Here is a 6300-nt window from a genome sequence, read left to right as displayed (position 1 = left end):
ACTCCCCCAAAGAGATCAAACAGGCTTTAATCACCTGTGTGGGATCACTGTGACTAAAACATGTTCTTGTTCATTCACAGAAATTCTTTCGCCATTCTCAATGGTCTGACTTTTCTTTTCTGGCTCTCATCTGACAAACAGCTACAGGAGCAGTCCTCCCTGGTGGATGACCTCAGCCAGGGGCTGCCAGCACCTCTGACTTCAGAGCCTGTCCTCCAGAAGACTCCCCACGACTTAGGATGAGGCTGTATGTGAGACCCCCGGCAGCCCCTCCCCAGCGAGCGGAAGGCCCAAGTTCCCTTTTTGGTGTGGAAAGAGGCATTGTCGTTCAGAGAGTGGACACGGAACACAGCAGTGGCTAACATAGCCGATACGTCCAAACTTTAACACTTCGTGAGGAGGACAACTTTGATATTCTAAGCCTTAAAACAACCTTTTATTAAAAACTGTACAATAATTTACAAATGAGTAAAAATTCTCTGGTATATATCATAGGAATCACAATACAAAAATATGTGTAAAATTTTGTAGTTGATCACCATACAAACCTATGTTAGGCCTCTGAATACTGTTTAGCACTGAACAGAGTTATCAGGTGTTTAGAGTGTGGTTATTAAGGAATTGCTTCACGGAACACAAATACCGCCTGGCGCATTGCTGTGAGAAAACAAGTCCTCATTCGTTTTTGCATAAATTTACAATAAAGCTTTTAAAAAATATACAGTAAACAAATATATGATTTGATACATAAGTTACAGCTTGATTTTCCTGAGCCTAAACGTAAATCCATTACTGTGTTAAAACACACAATCCATCTTAAGGTCAATGATGCAGTAATGGTCAGTGTAGATTAATGTCACAGCGCCTCCAAACCCACTCCCGGCACACCCTCCTTCCTGACTGCCAGAGTTGGTGTCCACAGCCCTGTAAGGCACTCAGGGCCTCCTGAAGGCTACAGGTTCCTCGAGGGCAGAGCCCTTTAAGGAAGAGCCAGGGTCCTTCAGCGACTGGAGCTCTAGACCATGGAAGCGAGGTACACACATCCGTGTCAGCAAGGAAGCTGAAATTTACATGGATTTGTAGTTTAGACAAATGAACACATTTGTGTTTTTCTGGGTGCTGTGCACACAGTGATTATGGTGATAACTGTTATGCTGTATACGTGTCCACGTCCCGGTTACACAGTAAACACTTCTGTGTTTCAACCTTTCAGGGTCCCTCCTCTTGCTCCATTAGGGAGTGACACACTTACACACACGCTTCCCCTGTTTGAAGAGCTAGCAGTAAGACAGCCCAGATACTCGCAGGGAATTCAGTCCAGCCCACTGGTTTTGAAACAAGGTACACTCTAGAATTTAGAAAGCGCATGTTATTATAAAATACTTGAATTCTTCAGATGCTCACCGGACCAGCAGGAATCAGTGACAAATGCTCATTATTTGCCCCTTTCTCTCTCTCTCTCTCTTTTCTTTTCTTCTTCTTCTTCTTTTTGGTTTTGCAAAAGCCCAATCCTGAAATGCTGGATTTTGTAATCAGATGAAAAGAAGGTGCTTATGATACATGAATAAGACCAATATCTGCAGAGAAGAATTGGCATTGCAACTAAATGTGTGCTTTCCTGAATGTACCAAATGCAATTTGGTACGTGAAGTATCATTTAAAACATTCATTGAGCCATTTTCCCTTTCCAGTGCACATCCTTTTTTACATACAGACAATAACGACTTCATAAGCATTGGTACATATTTACACGCTTCTCTTTCCTGTAGAGTTTGCCTTCTTTTAAAAATTACAAAGCTGTGCTTAAGAGTGTCCAGGGTGTGGGGTTGCATATGAAGAACTCCAGACATATGTACGACACGCAAAATCATGATGACCCAAATAAACTCGAGGGGTGTGAATCTGCGTTTCACACGCACGTTCTGGGATCTGAAATGGCCAACCTGCATTGCTGCTGTCCCCGCGCAGGTACACATGGGGCGGGCAGGCCCACAGGGAGTGCTTGGAGCTGCGGAGTGCTTCTGCATGCTTCCATCCCACAGTCCATCAGGCTTCCATCTGGGAGTGCGTCCATAGCTCCACGGTGGCTTTTGTTCACACAAGACTATTGTCTGCTGTTTGGTTCTGAGTATGACAAATGTGCCAAGACGATGCCGTCATGAGACCAAGACTAAAGTTTGCAGGAAGGACTCAGCCAGATTTCGGACTTGAGATACAAACCCTGACTTCAAGCTCAGCTGGAGAAGCAGTGAACTGGCCCTGTTTTTTGTTCAAGTGACTAAGTGCCTGTGGCTTTAATGACAATGGAAAGGATGTGTCCTCCTTGGACAAGTGTTGATTAACAACGCATTGCCCAGCGGAAAACCCGCACCCTCTAGAGAAAAAAGCACGTCTGTCTGATCCTATAAGCTTTCTCCCAATTCATCCTGGTCTGGCTGCCACTGTCATCCGCACTGTAGTTAAACATTTCTTCTGACACAAATATAAAGTGAACCTAACACTTCCAGACAACACAGGCGTACCTCCCTCCAGCCACTGGGCAATGCAGTTTGTGTTTCTTGTATACAATGTTGTCCATTACATTCTCATCGGGCTGCACTCTCATTGCGCAGCACGTCAGCTTCTAGGTGCCTCAGAAAGCCCAGTCCTGTGCTTTGTCTTCTGATAGAGCACACGTGTGTGCACACACAGACTCATGCATGCACACACACATGCACGCGTACCCCTTGCAAATTCAGCACTGACAGCACAACCTTAGGCCCCCAAGGGTGCGAGGTCCACAGACGAGCCACCTCCGAGCCGTGAGTCGGGCTGTGTCCAGATGCGGGAAGACCCCCCCGGGCCGTGGACCACGACGCTTGGCGGAATGGAAATCACGCTCTAAGTAGGCTTCGGCGACGTGCTGCTTCTTCTCTGAAAAAGAGCGAAGACAGATGCTCTCTGTTAGTGTGACACATCTGAGCCACCGGCGGGGACTCCCGGTGGGGAAGGTCTGGAGAAATGACCAGGCGCTGGCTCTGTAGGTGGACATCCGGTTATGGCGGCTCCGGCCCAGGCATGGCGCCACACTTGAGCCTCTGTCTGGGAGATGCAAACGGCTCTTCCCAGGGGACGCGAGGCCACAAAGACGAGTCCCCGTGCCCCATGAGACCATGTGCAGAAGTGGCCTCAGTGCTCCCTCCCACATGTGGGAGACTGCTCACATTTCCGCCCAGTTTTCATTTCTTCCCAGTACTTAGAAAGTGGGCCTCTGTTAGGTACTAAGTCTTCCTTTTAACCTTTTACATCTTTAATATCTAGAAGAAGTTAAGAGGGAGCTTCCCAGGCTCTTTCTAACATGGAGGGCGGACCCTGGAGCAGCCACTGGGGCAGCAGCATAGGTGGGTGAGAGGGGAGGGGGAGGGGAGGGGGAAGGGGAGGGGAGGGGGAGGGGGGGTGGTGGGGCACACCACCCGGGGTCACAGGCATTAGACACTCCACAGAGTTTTTTTGGTTTTTAACTTTAAAACGAACTTCTCAGTCAGAGGACATTCCACCAGGTAGAATGAACGCTAAACGCGTTAGAATCGCACGTGTGCTTACTTCACCGAGTATCGCACACATCATGGTTGAAATCTGCTGCGTTAAACTCACATTGTTCCTTATGCCTGTAATCTGATCCATCTCTAAATAGGTTCTAGTCAATTCATCCCCTTCTGGCGTGTTAGAAAGGACCCTCTCATTTTGCAGATGGAAAAGCTGAAGCCTGGCGATTAAAAGGCGTTTCCCGAGCTCGCGGTTCTAGGCTGGCCAGAGCCAGGGCCCTGACCACGTGCTCACCGCCCTCCACGCGTGTCACTGCCTTCCTGAACTAAGACGATAACTGTCTGGGGTACGAGCTGCACACACGCAAACACAGAACAAGAATTTTGGTGAAAATAACGTGAAGAATTCTAAACAGTCACTCCCCAGTTTGAAGGGACAAGACGATGACATTTGGCTGCCTGAGGTCACTTGATCCTCTCTTGAGCCAGTCCTACCCTACTTTGCTAATGTTCACCAACACTGTGTCCAGGACGGGTGGCTTTCTGCCTTTCTCTGGGACCGCAGCACTACACACGCACACTTACACGCACACACACACACACACGCACACACGCACAGAGGCATGCTTCTGCTTCCAGGCTTCCAGACCTCCCAAGTCCCTACAGACCCTTCAGTCCCATGCCCTCTGATATGGTGTCCTCCACCCCTCCCTTTTCGGCCGCTGGCCCAACTTCCTGACCATCCCCCCAGTCAGCCTGAGCTCTCACCACGTTGAAGCCGTGCGAGACCCAGGACAGGCGAGGGTGTGGTCACCTGGTGGGTCTGCCCTTGGTCCCCTGGCCCTGGGGGGCTCCTCATTCAAGAGCGCCTCTTTGGGCAGAAGCTGAGCTGCAGTCTGCACAGGGGCCTGCCTGCCAGGTTGGCCCTTGATTGGCATCTGGAAACCTGGCCTTTGAAACTCTCCCGGAGAGAAGAGGTTGTGCTCGTGGGCTGGCCTAGACTGTTGGTACAAATGATGTGATTTATGGCAAACACCTGCCTCCTTCTGAGGGCCGGCATTCTAACGGGCAGGCGGTGCCCAAATGAGTAGCCCCAGTAGCAACCCTGAGCTCCGAGTCTCCAGTGGACACTCCCGGCTCCCCGGCAGAGACAGCGCGCACACACAGCCGCGTTTTCAGGCTGGGGAGGGTGTGCTCCGTGTGGCCTCCGCAGGCGGGAGAGAGTGTAGGGAATCTGCTCCTGGGTCCCTCCAGCCTCCTCCTGTGTCTTCTGCCCTTGCAGAGCCAGCTGCCTAGCTTGATGACATCACTGCAATAGATCTGAGCCGCGGCACCACTCTGTACTGAGTCCTGAGAATCCTGGTGGGCCACTGAGCCTGCGGGTGGTCTTGGGAACTGGGGAGCACCCACTTCCACTGTTTTCTGGACCCTCAGGAGGCCGTGAGGCTGCAGATGGAGAAGACATGGCCTTTGGCCTTCGTGAGCGCGTCGCTCCACTTACCGGGTCGTCATTTATTTGACTGTGTATTAGTGGCCAGGCACGACCTGAGTGTGTACCGGGGTCCACACAGAGGATTCCACAGTGAGCGAGCTGGGCACGTCCCTGCGTGTGCAGCGTTTCACGGAGAGGCGGGAGGACAGGGCACTGATGGAGACGAGGATGAACGCTGTGTGGGAGGAGGGACGCAGGGCGTGGAGGGAACCATGGCACGTGGTGGCGCTCCCAGCCCAGGGGGGCAGAGTCTGGTGGACTACTGCCTGGTGAGGGGAGGGGTGATGTCTCGATAACGGTGGGCACCGAGGACCGCACCCTTACCTTCCTTCTGGAGGGAGAGGTTACGTGATTTTACATTGGGCTGCGCTGAGGATGGGTGATGGCCCGCGGCCCAGAGCGTGGACAGGGGGTGGCGGCCAGGCACCACCACAGGCTGGGCCCCGGCTGGCCAGGTGGCGGGCGCACCACTGGGCTCCTAGTGGCGCACGAGGCGGCGGCCCTGGGGCTCCGGAGGGCAGGGGGGCGCCGAGCGCAGGGTGACGGGCCTCGCGCATCAAAGCCCCGGGGCTGGGCTCCCCTGTTCGCGGCTGCTCAGCCTGCTGAGGGGCCTGCCCTCCACTCCCGTGGCCTCACACGCCCCTGCCCTTGGGAACCAGGAGGACCGCTCCGGTGAGGGGGTCGGGGCGGGGTGGGGGAGGAATTCCAGCGGGGCCAGGAGGGAAGCGTCTGGTGCTGTGTTCGCGGTGCAGGACCGGCCGAGGCAGGCACTGGGCTCCCCGTCTTCCAACCGCCTGAGCACACAGGGCTCCACCTAGCCTGCATCAGCCCAGGTTACAAGGGCCAGGGCGCGGCCCCCGGGTAATGGTCAGAAAGGTACACAGAAGCCAGCTCAGCCCCTCCCTCCTGGAGAGAAGGGGGACTTGCCCTTGTTCACGTGCTGTGTGCACACCCGTCTCGTGGCTGGTGTGGGCGCAGAACCCGCTGCCCAGGCTCCCAGGCCTCCACCTGACCACACGTGCCCACCACACGCGCAGACCCGCATGTGGGTGGGAGCACACCGTTTCTGTCTTCTTTCCGCTGGTTCTTGTTTTGTTTCCTGCCTGGGTCTCTAGGAGCTGCTCTCACAGCCCTACAAGGGGGCGTCCAGCTCTCTTTTGCGGCACCGACTTCTCTAATAACGGCATCTCTTATTAATGTCCTCGTGGTCATGCTAGTGAAAAGACGCATCATTGCTTTAACCAAGATGGTGACATTACAGAGCGCTAGACAGCTGGCCGCAGG

The 6300-nt window shown here is 53.3% G+C and overlaps 1 protein-coding gene across 20 annotated transcripts in view; it reads right to left on the bottom strand.

The window, feature by feature from the left end:
- Positions 1 to 454: 454 nt before the first annotated feature.
- JAKMIP3 (Janus kinase and microtubule interacting protein 3) overlaps positions 455 to 6300 on the bottom strand; it is a 104206-nt gene continuing 98360 nt past the window's right edge. For all 20 annotated transcript variants that reach the window (XM_068548776.1, XM_068548774.1, XM_068548779.1 and 17 more), the window contains one exon: positions 455 to 2913. The gene's annotated coding sequence lies outside the window, so the exon portion shown is untranslated. The remainder of the gene's footprint in view (positions 2914 to 6300) is intronic.

Source organism: Eschrichtius robustus, chromosome 7 (genome assembly GCF_028021215.1).
Source record: "Eschrichtius robustus isolate mEscRob2 chromosome 7, mEscRob2.pri, whole genome shotgun sequence".
NCBI lineage: Eukaryota > Metazoa > Chordata > Mammalia > Artiodactyla > Eschrichtiidae > Eschrichtius > Eschrichtius robustus.
This window is presented reverse-complemented; position numbering and strand designations above follow the sequence as displayed.